At 41.2% G+C, this 17,788-nt stretch overlaps 1 long non-coding RNA gene across 5 annotated transcripts in view; it reads right to left on the bottom strand.

Annotated features, from left to right (window-relative positions):
- Window positions 1-16,830, bottom strand: part of LOC134348038 (uncharacterized) — a 35,505-nt gene extending 18,675 nt beyond the window's left edge. The window contains exon 1 of one of the 5 annotated variants that reach the window (XR_010018332.1): window positions 16,630-16,830. This is a non-coding gene — a long non-coding RNA (uncharacterized LOC134348038). Of the gene's footprint in view, window positions 1-5,851; window positions 5,921-16,629 lie in introns of those variants that run through there. The other 4 variants (XR_010018330.1, XR_010018329.1, XR_010018331.1 and 1 more) reach the window with 4 other exon arrangements.
- Window positions 16,831-17,788: the final 958 nt, after the last annotated feature.

Below are 17,788 nucleotides of genomic sequence, written 5' to 3'. Positions count from 1 at the left end.
AAAGGCGACGTCTATTATTAAGGACCGCCATCACCCAGGGCTTGCTCTCTTCTCATTACCATCAAGAAGGTGCAGAAGCCTGAAGGCACACACTCAGCAATTCAGGAACAGCTTCTTACCCTCTGCTATTCCATTTCTAAATTGACATTGAACCAATGAACACTACCTCACCTATTTATTATTTCTGTTTTTGCACTATTTTTAATCAAACTATTTACTATACATAAACATACTTACTGTAATTGATTTTTTCTATATTTCTCATGTATTGCATTATACTGCTGCCGCAAAGCTAACAAATTTCAAGACGTACGCTGTTGACATTAAACCTGATTCTGATTCAAAAGCAGTGATTTTTGTCACTGGCAATAAATAAGCACAAAGACAATTCAGAATTGTTTTGCTCACTGTGGTTTCAAGCATTATGCTTGGAAATGCCAGAAATGGTCAGGAGTGAAAATGAAACAATTTCACTACTTTAACAAATTAGAAACCATGAAGAACTTGAAGGTATTGACAATCATGTTGAATGTTACAATGAAAACAAAGATTTGGAGGACTCACTCGTCAATAGAATTGCATGAAGGCAGTTCATTATCAGATTTTATTGATTTTGTTCATTTACAGTCAAACATGTCACTGTACACTGCAAAAATTTCTCTGCTGATTATTAGGAATTAATGCAGTTTTATAGAACTGTAGCAGTATTGACAGTGTTCCAATTTGTTCTATATTTCATTTAAATACAGAACTTATTACTCATTTAGCCTTTTAAAACCTTTTAAGCTATTTATATGAAACTACAGCTAATTGGGTGAGCCGCTTAATTGGGCCAAAATGTATTGATACCTATGTGTCCTAATTAACTGGAATCCTCTATATACTGTACACTTTCAAGAACCAGTCCACATAAACCAGCGACCACTATGACGAGAAAAGCAAACCGACAACTAATGCAGTGCTGAGAATGACCATGTCCTAAATAATATACTGTTGTTTAAAAAAAACACACCACAGGCAGCAAAATACACTGAGCACTGTAAAGAACATTTCTGTTGCTCTACTGTAGATCACATGGGTCAGTAATTCAGCTGTGGGAGTGTGTGTTTCACTCCCATATCTCAGAAGTAATTGGTAACCTCATTTGTCTTATGAAAATGATAAATCTTACCTTTCACCAAGAGCACATTAAAAAGGTTATAGAAATGCACAAAACTTACCGAGACAGATATTTATGAAAATAGATTGTATCATACTCACTTCACTCTTTGATATGTTTCTCATGTAAGTATTTTCAAAGATGTAAATATTGTATTTTAATTAAAATATAAACTTCATGAGAATTATATACTCGGTGGTCACTTTGTTAGGCACTTCTTATATGAAATAAAGTGGCCACTGAGTTTGTGGTCTTCTGCTGCTGTAGCCCATCCACTTCAAGGTTCCGTGTATTGTCCATTCAGAGGGATGCTCTTCTGCATACCACTGTTCTAATACTGTCATCTTCCTGTCACCTTCAACCAGTCTGGTATTTCCCCTCTGACCTCTCTCATTACAAGGCATTTTTGCCCACAGAACTGTTGCTCTGTTTTTTTGGTTTTTTTTGTTTGTTTTTTTTAAAACCATTCACTGTAAACTCTGGAGACTGTGGCGCATGAAAATCCCAGGAGATCAGCAGTTTCTGAGATACTTAAATCACCCCGTCTGGTACCAACAATCATTCCACTGTCAAAGTCATTTAGATCACGTTTCTTCCCCATTCTGTTTGCTCTGGACAATAACTGAATCTTTTGAACATGTCTGCAAGCTTTTATACATTGAGTTGCTGCCACATGACTGGCTGATCAGATACTTGCATTAACAAGTAAGTGTACTGGTGTACTTAATAAAGTACAAAATTGTTTTATTTAAGGACACGGACACACACACACACACACACACACACACACACACACACACACACTTTCAATATAGATATTGGTCCAAAAGAATCTTGGATGAAGTAAATGCAGTGGAGAAGTTAAATGGAATAAGAACGCCAGTTTTTCCAAGTGCCTCATGTCCCTCCACAGTCTGTAAAGGTGAAAGTGGGTTGAATTATAGGCACTACTTATTAATTCTTTGGGCCTTTGCAGTTATAGCTTTTTAACTGTCTCACTGTCTGGCACAAGTAAGAACTAATGGCAGTTTGCCACTCTGAGTAACGGTAGCACAACTGTAATTCACTTCTTTCCAGCTCTCGTGGCCGAGTCTCACAGTGCAGTGTTTTATTGCTTTACATTCCTTCCTGGAGATACTTGCCAACCTAACAATTTTTCATTCAACTGAGAAACTCACGAGATTGTCTACCTATTCACCGTTAGGCTTCACAAGGCCTTTGAGCAAGAGCAAGACCGAGAGAGTTTAAGAGAGGTAGATCTTGGGACTTGCTTGAGACTTTCAGATGAGACTTCAGATGGTCACCTCAGAGGCTTCAGAGAGATAAGTGACCATCAGTAAGGCAAGGGGATTAGGCAGTCAGTGCAGGGTTGCCCTGTGGCCATTCTCTTCACTAAAATGTCTACCTCTTTGGATAATGTTGAGGGGGATAGCAGTAGCAGTCAGGTTTCTGGCTCTGAGGCACAAAATTAAAGGGTGCAGTCAGACTGGGAGATAGTGACAGGATATTGTACAGTGAAGGAAGCAGATAGAAAATTCTGTGGCTGGAGAAGAGATGTCAGGAAGGTATGTAACCCATGCACTGCATGTGCCAGGGTCAAGGATGTCTCTGAGTGGCTACAGAAAATTCCTGAGGGAGAGGTCGGACATACAGGGGTCATATTTGTACAAATGATACAAGTAGAATAAGGAACGAGGTCCTGTGGAATGAGTATAGGGAATTAAGTAGGAAGTTAAGAAGCAGGACCTCTAGGGCAGTGATTTCCAGATTACTCCTGGTGTAAGTTGCTAGTGAGGTCAGAAATAGAGGGTTAGGGCAAATCAATCTCTGGCTGAGAACTGGGGTAGGGGCAGAGATTCAAGTTCTTGGACCATTGGGATCGCTGAAGTAGAGGTGACCTGCAATGGAATCAGAGAAGGGCCAATATCCTTGCAGGGATATTCACTAATGTTACATTGGAGGGTTTAAACTAGGTTGACATGCGGGTAGGACTCTGAGCATGAACAAGTAATGGGATAAGGCAGCAGACAGGAAGAGCAAGGTTAATAATCAGGATAGACAAAGGGGACAGTAAAGGCAGGTGGAAAAATGTACTCAGTTAAACTGCATTTATTTCAATGGACAAGGTTTAACAGGTAAGGCAGATGAACTCAGAGTGTATATAGCCATAACAGAAACATGGCTGAGAGAAGAACAGGGCCAGCAGCTCAGTATTACAGGATACAGAGGGTGCAGGTATGACAGAGGTACAGATAAGCAAAGAGGGGGTGATAAGGTTGGATGTAACAGCATGTAACAGGATGTTGGCATCCCTAGGCGATTATCCAGTGAGGTTACATGAGTAACTTTTAGAAACAAGATGGAGAGGGCCACTCTAGTAGGGTTGCATTATAGACCCCATAATGGTCAGCTATAAGTTGAGAAGCAGTTATGTAGAGAAACTGCTCAAGGTTGTAAGAACTTAATTTCCCTGGTATTGACTGGACCACCCAGAGTGTTAAGGCCCTGGTAGAATTTGCATAGTGTGTCCAAGAAAGTTTCCCGAGCTGTTATATGTCAGGCTGTACTCAGAAGGGTGCAAAATAATTAAAGTAGCAGTCAAGGAGAACTTTGGCTCCAGTGACCATATTCTAATAGTTTAAGATAGTGATGGAAAAGGATTGGACAGGTTCACAGGTCCACCAGAGGGAGCTCCCCTTTCTTTCATCCATGACCTTCTGTCTTCTTCTATCAGATTCCCCCTTCTCCAGCCCTTCACAGCTCTTTACTTCACCCCTCCCCCCTTCCCGGTTTCACCTATCGCTTTGCGGCTCTTCCTCCCTCCCCTCCCCCATCCCCTCACTTTCTTACTCTAATTCCTTGTCTTTTTTTCTTCAACATTCCATCAGGACTTCGGCTCAAAATGTCAACTGTACTTCTTTTTCATTGATGCTGCCTGGCTTGCTGAGTTCCTCCAGCATTTTGTGTGTGTTGCTCAGATTTCCAGCATCTGCAGATTTCCTCTTGTTTGTGCCCTAATTTAGCATCATCATTTAACTTGACACTCATACTTTACATTCATATCCAAATCTTTTAATATTAAATAACATTGACCCCAAGGTACACCACTACTCACAGGCCTCCAGTCGGGGAATTGACCTTCAACTATCATCCTCTGCTTCCTACCATCAAGCCAATTTTGAATCTGCTTGCTACTGCCCCTGTATCCCATGCAACCCAGTCTTCTAGATCAGTCTGCGATGTAGGACCTTGTCAAAGGCCTTACAATGCCCTACCTTCATCTATCCCAGTTACCTCCTTGAAAACCTCCAGAAGATTCATCAGATATGACCTTCCGTACACAAAACCATCCTTGCTATTCCTGACTATCCAAGTGATAGGAGATCCTGTCTCTCAGAATTTCCTCCAATAATTTCCCTACTACTGAACTGAGGTTCTCTGGCCTGTCTGTGCTATCCATCCTGAACAATGGAACAACATTAGCAAGTCCAAAATTAAAATGGCACACTAATCATACAATTTTTAAATTATTGAAATATATTGGCAGTTGTGAAATCTTTTAGTCCTAGAAAAAGATCAAGTATGTCAAAGAATTGAGGTTACTGACCTTCAATCCATTGTGGTGGCATTGACAGCTGAATCTAACAGACGCACATCTGAGTCCTGCTTTACAAGTAGATCTTGTTTTAAACTTTTCAGCGTTTGAATGGAATTTGTACTCAGCAAAACCTTCAAATTAGGATGAATTCTGTTCAGCCTTAGTCTCTGCACCATATGTCAGGTTTCTGTCAGTGCTATTGGAAGCTGATAATCACTTTAAAACTCATTGCAGGAACACCAAGATTCCAGATCAGCAGACCCATTACACTGAATAACTCAGCCAGGTAAGAGGTTACAGTCCTGCTGTTGCCAACATCATCAGCTGAAACAGGCAGAATTTGTGATTGCTGGTCTTAAAGCCCGTGAAGATGATTTATTGCCTGTGCTTCTAACACCCCGATGGCTCTAAAGAGGTTACAGAGATTTCTTTTCACATTTATGATGTAAGAAATGCTGTGCTACAATTACTGGACTCCCAAGGGATTTAAGGAGGAGGAACTGGGCAGAATGAATGAAATGCTGGTGAGGCAGTGTTTGAAGGAGAGGCATCCCATAATGTCCCCCACATTCCCCATCAACCCTCACCCCCTGGTGCTTATGAATATTTATGGAGCTTGTTTAGGCCATTTAGGCCTGAGGGGTAGGGTGCTTGGTGCATGTGCCTGTTTACATGGTCATTGGGACCATGTCAAATTGGTACTGCTAGCTCTCAACAATGACTCCTTGCTGTTCATTTGTGTGGAACAGATTACGGAAAATTGAGATTCATTGGTAGTATTTAATGGCTCTTGAATGAACCACTCTTAAAGGGAAGGCGCACACGGAAGCCGATTTAAGGGAACAATTATATGGAAAGAATGCTATGCAGGCCCTCCGTACTGTGTCTCACATCCTTCAGTGCCTCATTAGAGTCCCTAGTGCAAAAGGAGAAGAGCACAGAGAAAAGACAGACTTTGAGGATGACAATTATTTCTAATCCTTTCATCTTCAAGGCAAGGTTTGCCTGACAACTTCCTCTTACTGGTTAGACAGAAAGGTGCAGAAATGAAAATGACTGACTTACTAAAAATAAAATGAATGAGGAGTTCAAACCTGGCTCTGCTAAAATCACAGCTCGTTTATCCCACATGCAAGATAAATTCTCATGGCAGCTATTGTTCCTCATGTTCCCATTGAAAATCTAGAAATGAGACAATTTAAGACATCAATAAAGTAAGATCTCTCCAGTTTCAGGCCATATTTGATATAAAGTCAAGGTAAATTATCTTGACTTTTAACAAATTAAGAAATGTTCTCTTAAATACATTAGAAAAAAGCAAGTTGCCAGATAAATTTCTATTTATCAAATTGAACACACAACTTGCCAATGGGAGGATTTCTACAGGTTGGCTGATCACAGTTCCAATGATGAATGACATACTTGAGTTTCACAAAGTCTGGAAAGGGAGGATATTAAAACCTGTCCCTTTGCTGACTAGAGCTGCATTCAGAAGTCCTTCTCTAAGCTGGCTAGTGGCTGTAAACTACAAGCAGCTACATGATAGCTGTTTTGGATTTCTTTTGGAGGAAACTTCCTTCATTCAGGGAATTGATTTTTTTTTAAAACGTTCAGCCAAACTAATTAATTAACTAATTGTTCCAACATCGCACTTTACTTGGTTTATAAATTACCATTTTGAATCCCTTTTAAAATTTCCCTGATATATACCTTAATATCTACCTCAGAAACCACCTGTCTTCTGTAAATCCTATTTAAATAGTATCAATCAATCTATTATAGTCTTTCACTGTGTCTATGTCTCTTGGAAACTGCAACTGACATTGTCCAGACTCCAGTTAGATTTCTAACTTTCTCTCAATTCCTTACTTTTTCAATTTCAATTTTATCCCAATCCACATCTTGCTGTCATTTTGTTTACATGAGATCACCTAGTTCTCAAGAGTGAGGACGTCCTTAATTGCTAGTACAATGAAAATCTTGAACCCAGTGTACACTTTGCTTTGTTCTAAATCTCAGTTTAGGATCACACGTATTTGCTTTATTCCACTTTGGTACAGACTTTAAGGTCAGATTTACATTTTATGGCACTGAAATTCCTGAGAAAGCATGAATTGGTACTAGTGTCTATAGACTAAACTGTTTCTAGCTCAAATGCATCAATTCAAGGCAGACGAATGCCAGCCTAATTGGTGCCATCATATGTGAGTTCTGCATTCCCAATTGCTTTCTTGTTCATCACTGTATTGCCACATCAGCTTATCTAGATGGAAGAAGCTGATTAAAATGAAACTGCTCAAGGTGAAATTACTTTGTGGAAACATTTCTTGGGCTTAATTGCATTCATTATCTGTGGATATATTGGTAACTAAAGATAGTAAGCACCTATATGAAAATGATAATCCCATTTTGGAATCATCATCATCATGGCTTGACTTCGTGAACGAAGATTTAGGAACGGGGCTGCCCACGTCTGCTGCAGGCTCACTGGTGGCTGATGAGGCCAATACGGGACAGGCAGGCCCGGCCACAGCAGCTGCAAGGGAAATTCTGTTCTGGGTTTGGTGCTGCTGTGTCACTGTTCTTCCTCCTTCTCCTTTTGTCCTCAATGCCAGCCCTGCGTGCGTTCTCAAAGGAGGAGACAGAATGGTGAATAGTGTGTCGCCAGGCCTCGTGATCGGAGGCTAGATTAGACCACTGGCGATGGTCAATGTGACAGGCACCAAGGGATTTCTACAGAGAGTCCTTGTACCTCTTCTTCAGTGCCGCTCCATCACGGTGGCCAATGGAGTGTTTGCCATACAGCACAATCTTGGGCAGGCGATGATCTTCCATCCTGGAGACATGCTCTGCCCAGCGCAGCTGCATCTTCAACAGCATGGCCTCGATGCTGGTGACCTCCGCTTAGAAACATAAAAAATATAGAAAACCTACAGCACAATACAGGTCCTTCAGCCCAAAATGCTGTGCCAAACATGCATTTAATTTAGAAATCACCTAGGGTTGCCCATAGCCCTCTATTTTTCTAAGCTCCATGTACCTCTCCAGGAGCCTCTTAAAAGACCTTATCGTATCCGCCTCCACCACCATCACCGGCAGCGCATTCCACACACTCACCACTCTCTGCGTAAATAATTTACCCCTGACATCTCCTCTGTACCTACTTCCAAGCACCCTAAAACTGTGCCCTCTTATGACAGCCATTTCAACCCTGGGAAAGAAGCCTCTGACCATCCACACGATCAATGCCTCTCATCATCTTATACACCTTTATCTCGTCACTTCTCATCCTCTATCGCTCCAAGGAGAAAAGGCCGAGATCACTCAGCCTATCCTCATAAGGCATGCTCCTCAATCCAGACAAAATCCTTCAACTCTTCTGCACCCTTTCTATGGTTTCCACATACTTCCTATAGTGAGGCGACCAGAACCGAGCACAGTACTGCTAGTGCGGTCTGACCAGGGTCCTATGTAGCTGTAACATTAACTCTTGGCTCTTAAACTCAATCCCATGGTTGATGAAGGCCAATGCACTGTATGCTTTCTTAACCACAGAGTCAACCTGCGCAGCAGCTTTGAGTGTCCTATGGACTCGGACACCAAGATCCCTCTGATCCTCCACACCGCCAAGAGTCTTACCATTAATACTATATTCTGCCATCATATTTGACCTACCAAAATGAACCACTTCACATTTATCTGGGTTGAACTCCATCTGCCACTTCTCAGCCCAGTTTTGCATCCTATTGATGTCCCGTTGTAACCTCTGACAGCCCTCCACACTATCCACAACACCCCCAACCTTTGTGTCATCAACAAATTTACTAACCCATCAGCATCACTTCCTCATCCAGATTATTTACAAAAATCCCGAAGAGAAGGGGTCCCAGAACAGATCCCTGAGGCACACCACTGGTCACTGACCTCCACACAGAATATGACCCATCTACAACCACTCTTTGCCTTCTGTGGGCAAGCCAGTTCTGAATCCACAAAGCAAGGTCCCCTTGGATCCCATGCCTTCTTCCTTTCTCAATAAGCCTTGCATGGGGTACCTTATCAAATACCTTGCTGAAATCCATATACACTACATCTACTGCTCTTCCTTCAACAATGTGTTTAGTCACATCCTCAAAAAATTCAATCTGGCTCGTAAGGCACGACCTACCCTTGACAAAGCCATGCTGACTATTCCTAATCATATTATGCCTCTCCAAATGTTCATAAATCCTGCCTCTCAGGATCTTTTCCATCAACTTCCCAACCACTGAAGTAAGACTCACTGGTCTATAATTTCCTGGGCTATCTCTACTCCCTTTCTAGAAAAAAGGGAACCCTCCAATCGTCCGGAACCTCCCCTATCCCCATTGAGGATACAAAGATCATTGCCAGAGACTCAGTAATCTCCTCCCTTGCCTCCCACAGTAGCCTGGGGTATATCTCATCCGGTCCCACAGACTCATCCAACTTGATGCTTTCCAAAAGCTCCAGCACATCCACTTTCTTAATGTCTATATGCTCAAGCTTTTCTATCCGCTGTAAGTCATCCCTACAATCGCTAAGATCATTTTCCGTAGTGAATACTGAAGCAAAGTATTCATTAGTTACCTCAGCTATCTCCTCTGATTCCATACACACTTTTCCACTGTCACACTTGATAGGTCCTATTCTCTCATGTCTTATCCGCTTGATCTTAACATACTTGTAGAATGCCTTGGAGTTTTCTTTAATCCTGCTCGCCAAGGCCTTCTCATGGCCCCTTCTGGCTCTCCTAATTTCATTCCTAAGCTCCTTCCTTTTAGCCTTATAATCTTCTAGATCTCTATAATTTCCTAGTTTTTTTGAACCTTTAGTAAGCTTTTCTTTTCTTCTTGACTAGATTTTCAACAGCCTTTGTACACCACTGTTCCTGTACCATACCATCCTTTCCGTCTCATTGGAACGTACCTATGCAGAATGCCACACAAATATCCCCTGAACATTTGCTACATTTCTGCCGTACATTTCCCTGAGAACATCTGTTCCCAATTTATGCTTCTAAGTTCCTGCCTGACAGCTTCATATTTCCCCTTAGTCTCCCGCTTTCCTAACTTGTCTGTTCTTATCCGTCTCCAATGCTATGGTAAAGGAGATAGAATTGTGATCACTATCTCCAAAATGCTCTGCCACTGAGAGACCTGATATCTGACCCCGTTCATTTCCCAATACCAATCAAGTACAGCCTCTCCTCTTGTAGGCTTATCTACATATTGTGTCAGGAAACCTTCCTGAACACACCTAACATACTCCACCCCATCTAAACCCCATTTTACACGATATTCTTGTCTGTGGTAAAGGTAAACAAGCAAAAGGAGTCTCAGAAGCAGAATACACACAAGAAATCCCCGTGGTATGCATCCAGCAGGATGTTACGCTGTGAGTACTGTCACAAAAAGTGTCTCAGGAAACCACATTTATTCATTACTATTATTGGCCAGGAAGGAATTGAGAACTGCAAAACCTCTAACTGAAATAAACCAAGGAGTGTAGAAGGCAAAACAAATGTCTTTGTTCTGCCATGTAATCAAAGGAATGAAGGCTGCCATTTTGCAATACTGTCCTTGTGGCCACCATTTTGTGAACTACATCTTGCTCTGATCAAGCAACACACACAAAATGCTGGAGGAACTTAGCATATGGAAAAGAGTAAACAGTCCACGTTTTGGAACAAGACTCTTCATCAGGACTCACTTTGGGCCCAAAAAGTCAACTGTTTACTTTTTTCCATAGATGCTACCTGGCCTGCTGAGTTCCTCCAGCATTTTGTGTGTGTTGCTCAGATTTCCAGCATCTGCAGATTTTCTCGTTTGGGCCGTAGTTTAGTATCATCAGCAAACTTGACACTCATCCAAGTATTTTGTGTGTGTTGCTTGGATTTCCAGCATCTGCAGATTTTCTCACCTTTTTGCTCTAATCAAGTCATCACAGAGCAACTGAAAGTGGACACAATGAGGTCTCTGCTGATGAGATGCAAAATCTGGCATTATTTCCAAAGAAGGTGGTTATTTGGTTAAGTAGAAATGGCAGTCTTGTGGAAAGAACAACTGATCACCTGGCTAAACTGGTTTGAACAGGCCTGATTCAGGGAGAACAAAAGTTACCTTGAGGCACAAGGCTGGTGGAAAAACAATAAATTAAAGCTGCTTATATCCATGGGACAGACCCAAAGAGTAGCTGCCGAAGGCTAGCCAGTAAAACCTGAGCCAATTAAGTTGAAAAAGGACAAGAGTGGAGGATTTTGGTTATAGGAAAAGCAGACTCTGGAGATTACCATAGTGGAAGTGGATGAACCCATGACAGAAACAAGGAGATTATGTTGAGATGAAGAGGAATGCCTGGCCAGCCAAATTCTTATTACCGGGTATTACTTTTTCTATTCTTTGACTTAATGTACATCCATTAGAGTTCCTTGATCCTCTATCAGGGAAACCTAGTGGATGTGCTGACGGATATTCAGTTTTATATAGCTTATGTGTTTGCTTTAATTGAACCAATGAAGGTTATCATCGGTTAATACAGATTCTCTCTGTGCCTAATCATCTACTGTTATTGAGAGTGAACACCTGCAACACCTAGCCAGGTTTCCAACCACAATCCACGACACTTGATTGTGACTATTTCTATAATGAAGGCTTATTCCTATGAGCAACAAGGTGCTCTGCCTGACAAACTAATTAAACTTAGAGGCAGAAAACAGTTTCTGATAAAAGAAGTTCGATCTGAAACATTACCCTTTCTAGCATTTTTTTAAAAAACAATTTTCAGCATTTGTACTTTTAACCAATTTACTGCACATTCATCTAAGCCAGTGATTCCCAATGGGGCAGTTACATGTCCTTAGGGGGCATTAGGGGAAATAGAAGTCATGGGGGGCATTCAAAATTATTGGGGGGGGGGTCATAAGCAGCACTCTAGCTTGAAGCACGAGAGCTGACTGACTGTTAGTACAGCAGGTACTTCCAAAAAAAGAATGAGGCACTGGATCACAAGGAGAACCACAGCTCTGCAGGTGATGAGCATTTGTCATCACAATGCATCTGAAACTGGCTATCCGATCCGACCTTACCAACCAGACAGACATTACTGTAGATACCTAAATTTGCAACCAAGGTGCCCAACAGTTCCCCATTACTCATGGCAGGAGAACAAGTTCATGCAATTTAACAGTTAATAAGTATACCCTCTTAACTTTCTCTACAGATCTATGGAAAACAGGTCACACAACGATACAGCGCTGGCCGGAACCAAGCGTTGAAATAGAGCCAATCAGTGAACCTGTCAAACCTGATGGTTCCTTTTGAGGTGTTCAATGTGACCTTGGCTTTGTATGTGCAGTCAAGAACCATCTTTGAAGATTATGAGACCTTATGTAATTCATCAGTCGTGCTAACCGGAATAGTACAAAGGTAGCTTGGCGAACACCTGCTCTATCCCAACTAACATTCCGATTCCAATCTGAATCCTTGTCAACATAATTTTCGCTGTTGTGATCATCTTCATCTTGCTGTTCCTTTGTGTGCCACTACTATTGTTCCATCAATGTCAACTTGCTACCATCATCAACACATGATAGGCATTCCCAGTTTGTGTTAATTTTTTAATTTTAATTTAGCCCTGTTAATGATGGATAAATACACATGGCACGATCTCTATCAGCCTGAAGGTGGTGAAGCCTTGAATTCTAATTCTCCTAAGAAACAGAAACTACGGAAAGTGTGTCAATACAATGTTATATACCTGGTTTTATTCCATTCCTGTCAGATCAGCAACACCCCATGTGTCTTATTTATAAGACAGTCCACGCTAATGAAGCCATGAAATCATCAAGATTGCAGGAACACTTCCGTAAAAGACACCCTGAAAAGGCTCCTTATGGTATTACTCAGTTTCAGAAGATGAAAGAAGCATTGCTCACTCGAGCAATTTGCCAAGAAAGCTAAAAATGACCTTGATAGTGGTCTCATTGCTTCTTACAACATTTCCAAAATGATAGTGAAGTGTGTAAAATCATGATTTCTTGTGCAACAGATGAAGCACCATATATAACAGATCACCATGCTGGTTTAGGGGCATTTTTGAAAAAAGAAATTCCAAGTCTGTTTGCAATCCATTGTGTAACTCATCATCTCGCAGCCAAAATCCTCAGCCAGCAGCTTTTTTTTTTGTTTCATAGTCATAGTCATACTTTATTGATCCTGGGGAAAATTGGTTTTCGTTACAGTTGCACCATAAATAATAAATAGTAATAGAAATAGTAATAGTAATAGTCATAGAAATAATAAATAGTAATAGAAAAATAGTAATAAATAGTTAAATAGTAATATGTAAATTATGCCAGTAAATTATGAAATAAGTCCAGGACCAGCCTATCGGCTCAGGGTGTCTGACCCTCCAAGGGAGGAGATGTAAAGTTTGATGGCCACAGGCAAGAATGACTTCCTATGACGCTCTGTGCTGCATCTCGGAGGAATGAGTCTCTGGCTGAATGTACTCCTGTGCCCACCCAGTACATTATGTAGTGGATGGGAGACACTGATCAAGATGGCGTGCAACTTAGACAGCATCCTCTTTTCAGACACCACCATCAGAGAGTCCAGTTCCATCCCCACAAAATCACTGGCCTTACGAGTTTGTTGATTCCGTTGGTGTCTGCTACCCTCAGCCTGCTGCCCCAGCGCACAACAGCAAACATGATAGCACTGGTCACCACAGACTCGTAGAACATCCTCAGCATCGTCCGGCAGATGTTAAAGGACCTCAGTCTCTTCAGGAAATAGAGACGGCTCTGACCCTTCTCGTAGACAGCCTCAGTGTTCTTAGACCAGTCCAGTTTATTGTCAATTTGTATCCCCAGGAATTTGTAATCCTCCACCATGTCCACACTGACCCCCTGGATGGAAACAGGGGTCACCGGTACCTTTGCTCTCCTCAGGTCTACCACCAGCTCCTTAGTCTTTTTCACATTAAGCTGCAGATAATTCTGCTCACACCATGTGACAAAGTTTCCTACCGTAGCCCTGTACTCAGCCTCATCTGCCTTGCTGATGCATCCAACTATGGCAGAGTCATCCGAAAACCTCTGAAGATGACAAGACTCTGTGCAGTAGTTGAAGTCCGAGGTGTAAATGGTGAAGAGAAAGGGAGACAAAACAGTCCCCTGTGGAGCCCCAGTGCTGCTGATCACTCTGTCCGACACATGACTCAAGCATGACTCCTATAATATCTGCTACCAACAAAACTGAAGCCAGTCCATTAAATACCAGAATATTTTGCCAGTTGTGCCAAGATAACAATGAAGAGTTTAAACACTTAAATTGCTCACACTGAAGTGTCAAAAAAGCTGCTATTTAAGACATTTCTTTGATCTTTTTGACACTGTGGTTGAATTGTTGCTCTAAGTTGACAAGAGCTTGGGAAACAAGATTGAACTTCTACGTGGAGATGTAGCATACCTAGCCGATCTGTATGACAAAATGAACATTCTAAATATGAAACTGCAGGGTGAGAATTTCAATTTAATCCAAACAAAAAGTGCACTTTTATCAGAAAATTGGAAATATGTAAGCAAATTATTGGGAGAAGAATGCTCTCAGTTTCCCTGCATGGAAAGTATGGCTCTCTCTTTCAGAGACTGTGATTTGCAAGAGTACTGCTTACACCTGCAGTCACTAAACGAGGATTTTCAGAATCAAGGATTTGAATGATCTGGAAATTCTGGACTGGGTAATTAACCCATTCCTTTGCAATGCTCAAGAACAAGAAGACAGCTTATAAGAAGAAATCATCGAAATTCAGAATGATGAAGAAGCAAAAATGCTTTTCAAAAAATGTCGGCTTTTTGTGATATGTGGCTACACTGTCATATGAAGTTTCCTGGTCTTTGGAGAAGAGCCAAACTGCTCTTCATTGCATTTCCATCCTCCTACCTTGTTGAAAGAGGCTACCACATACTCACAAAACCCAGAAACCGCTTGGACATTGTGGGGGCTTAAGGCTTTTGCTGTCTCAACTTGAACCAGATATTTCAACTCTTGCTAAAAACCATCAAGCTCAAGGCTGCTGTACAGCACTCAGGTACCAGGTAAGCTAGGTTTAAAGACATATAAAATTAAAGCAGAATCATTTTCCTCATGTCAGCATATGGTAGACATGTTTTTACACTATGGGGTCACTGGAAAGTATAGTGTGTCTAAGAAGGGTGTTGGCAAGCATGAAAGTGTTTGGGGGGGCGCGCTCTGGGCTAAGAAAGGCAGCACACCTCAATTTATACACGTTGACACCAGACACAGGTAAACCTCTGAGAGCATAATAATTATTATTCAGAATCTATGAATTCCCCACCCTTCCAAAATCCCAGGTTTGTAGGCCTATTGATTACATTCAAGAGACGTTGTGTGCTTCAACTATTAACCTAGTATTTACATCAATGGTAAAGATAAGCCCAGATAAGTGATGGTAGAGTACTTCGGATGCTTATTTTTATATAATCAATCTAATGTTGCAGCATCTCTACAGCAAATCACATTACAAGTGGACAAGTTATTAATTACAAAATGAAAAGAATACAATTATGGAGAAAAGTATACAGTAGTTAATTTTCTAATTACTTTTGTTTCATCAAACCAAACTATGAATATTTTGCTCCACTTCACTAAATTGAGTGTAATAAATTTATTTTTTAAAATTATCTATAAGGAAATCAAAAATGCCAAATATTTGATGCAAAATTATGCAGAAAAGCTGTTCTATCACTTTAGCTTTGCACACTATTACATTGAGAAGGTTTGGCAAATATCATTTTTAAATTAAATTAGTCTTTAAAATTTAATTTCTCTCCCAAAATGTTTTCATGTTAGTATAGGGGGAAAATTACTCCTATTTGCCGGTGGCTTGGTGCATGCTGTCAAAAGTGCGTTAGATTTGAAGCAAGAAAATTCAAAATAATTGAGTCAAATGCTTGAATGCTGTAATTCCACATTGGGTGTTGCACCAGCTAACGATCAATGGAAAATGAGCTGCATCTGCCGGCGTTCTGCTGAGTTTTTTGCACTTTAATGAGTGGATTAAAGTAGTCTCCTTAAATACCATAATTGTTAAGGAAATTTTTAGATTTAAATGTATATATTTAGACTTTAACAGGTTTTGATTGTCAGGAGTATTCAAAATATTAAAATCCTAGATAGCTTTTATTGCAAAGGTTTTATTTTTAGTAGTTTCGCGTTTGATCTGCGTGATTCGTGACAACATTACGTCCACAGTAAGTGGTGCTATGTCGGGCTTCGAAATGTACACCAGGATAGGATTTGCCAACGCAAGCACTAACGGATCCGCAAATAATTAATATACATTTACCTTATGATAATAAAATTACAACTGGTTCGCCGCAAAATTTAATTGGCTTTTGTTCAAACCAAGTAAATAGACATTTGAAATTCAAATTCATTTTGACAACTTTCAGCGTAACTCAAGTTACCTGTCGGAACCTTTCTACGTTATTCTATCAAAAAAAATCCTGCATTTCAAGGAATGAAAATCCTATGGAGGAAGTTGAGAGAATATTGCTGGAGAGTTTTGCAGAAAGTGACGAACGCCCACTGAAATTCCATTGAATCAGAAATCTTTGAACACCTGGGTTTAGATGTGTGCTCTAAACTATTTTAAATAGATGAAGCTAAGAATGAATACTAACAAATCGACGAGATTTCCAGATTAAAAATAGAACTGCTTCACGCGCGCCTTCCCTGGAGCTGCTGGGGGAGAACGACCGCGCGTCGCATTGCCGCGGCTGCTAGGGAAGGTCTACTGACAGGGGAGACTAACACCTCCCACTCACCTCAGGTACATCTCACTCGCTTTCATTTTTCAGTGCCGCGGAAATGAAACCAGTCCGGGAAGTTTTGAACGTTTAGTTCAAACAACGCAAGAGCTTTTCGGTTGATCCACGCGCAGCTGTTTCCCCCTGGTTTAACGCTAGTGTCGTGCACGTGATCTGAGCCGAGAAAATTCGGCTGAGGTGTGTCTCGTTTACGATCGGATGACGGGGACTGCGTGCGTCGTTTGTTTGGTCAGTGATGTGTAAAGGCCGTATATAGCTTCTGCAGACGTTTTGTTTTGAACATTGCTCCGAGGAATATCGAGTAAATGTGTTGGCTGGACGCCAGGGAGCCTGGCCCCGAAAACTGCACTTGCTACCCCGCGCTATGCTGTTGTTCAACTTAACTAAGATGCTGTGCCTACAGTAGCAACATTACTATCACGTTAAAGCCTAGTCCGACAGGACAAGTTTGTCAGAGCAGTTTCAAAGTCCCCAACTTCACGCTGAGTATATGATGGCCATTTAAATTGAACACAGACTTGACCCTTTACTACACATCTGGTTAACGTTAGCCTCTGACGAAGGGAAGATCTGTGCTGAATTTAAGGGTGGTGGTGGAAGCAAGTTTTGCACCACTTGATGTCGCTTTCAGGAAGTCCAAAAATACTTTGCAAAAATAAAGCAGTCTTTCGATATAGGCATTTAGAAATACTGTTCTTTTAGAGTCATGGAGAGATTCAGCACAGAAACAGGCCATTCAGCCCATCTAGTCCAAGTTAACCACCAAGCACACAGTTCAAAGGTTCAAATTAATGTCAGAGAAATGTATACAATATACATCCTGAAATGCTTTTTACACTAATCTTAACCTAACCCATTTTATTCTCCCCAAATTCCCATCAGCTTCCTTTGGGTTCTACACAAGGACATTTTGGAGTGGCCAATTAACCTCACAACCTACATGTCTTTAGGATGAGCGAGGAAACAGGAGCACCGAGCAAAAACCCACATCCGGGAGCGAAGTTTAAAAGGGCAAGCATCATGGGAACTTGACTATAACCGGAGCACCAATCGTGAGTCGGAGAACAGGGAAGATTCCGGCATAAAAGGGAGACCCTGCCTAGCGGAGCTCTCATCGTCAGAGTAGGGGGACTTTGGCTCATTCAGGCTTCAGCAA

Source organism: Mobula hypostoma, chromosome 6 (assembly GCF_963921235.1).
Source record: "Mobula hypostoma chromosome 6, sMobHyp1.1, whole genome shotgun sequence".
Lineage (NCBI taxonomy): Eukaryota > Metazoa > Chordata > Chondrichthyes > Myliobatiformes > Myliobatidae > Mobula > Mobula hypostoma.
The sequence above is the reverse complement of the archived record's forward strand: the minus strand, read 5'-3'. Positions and strand labels throughout refer to the sequence as shown.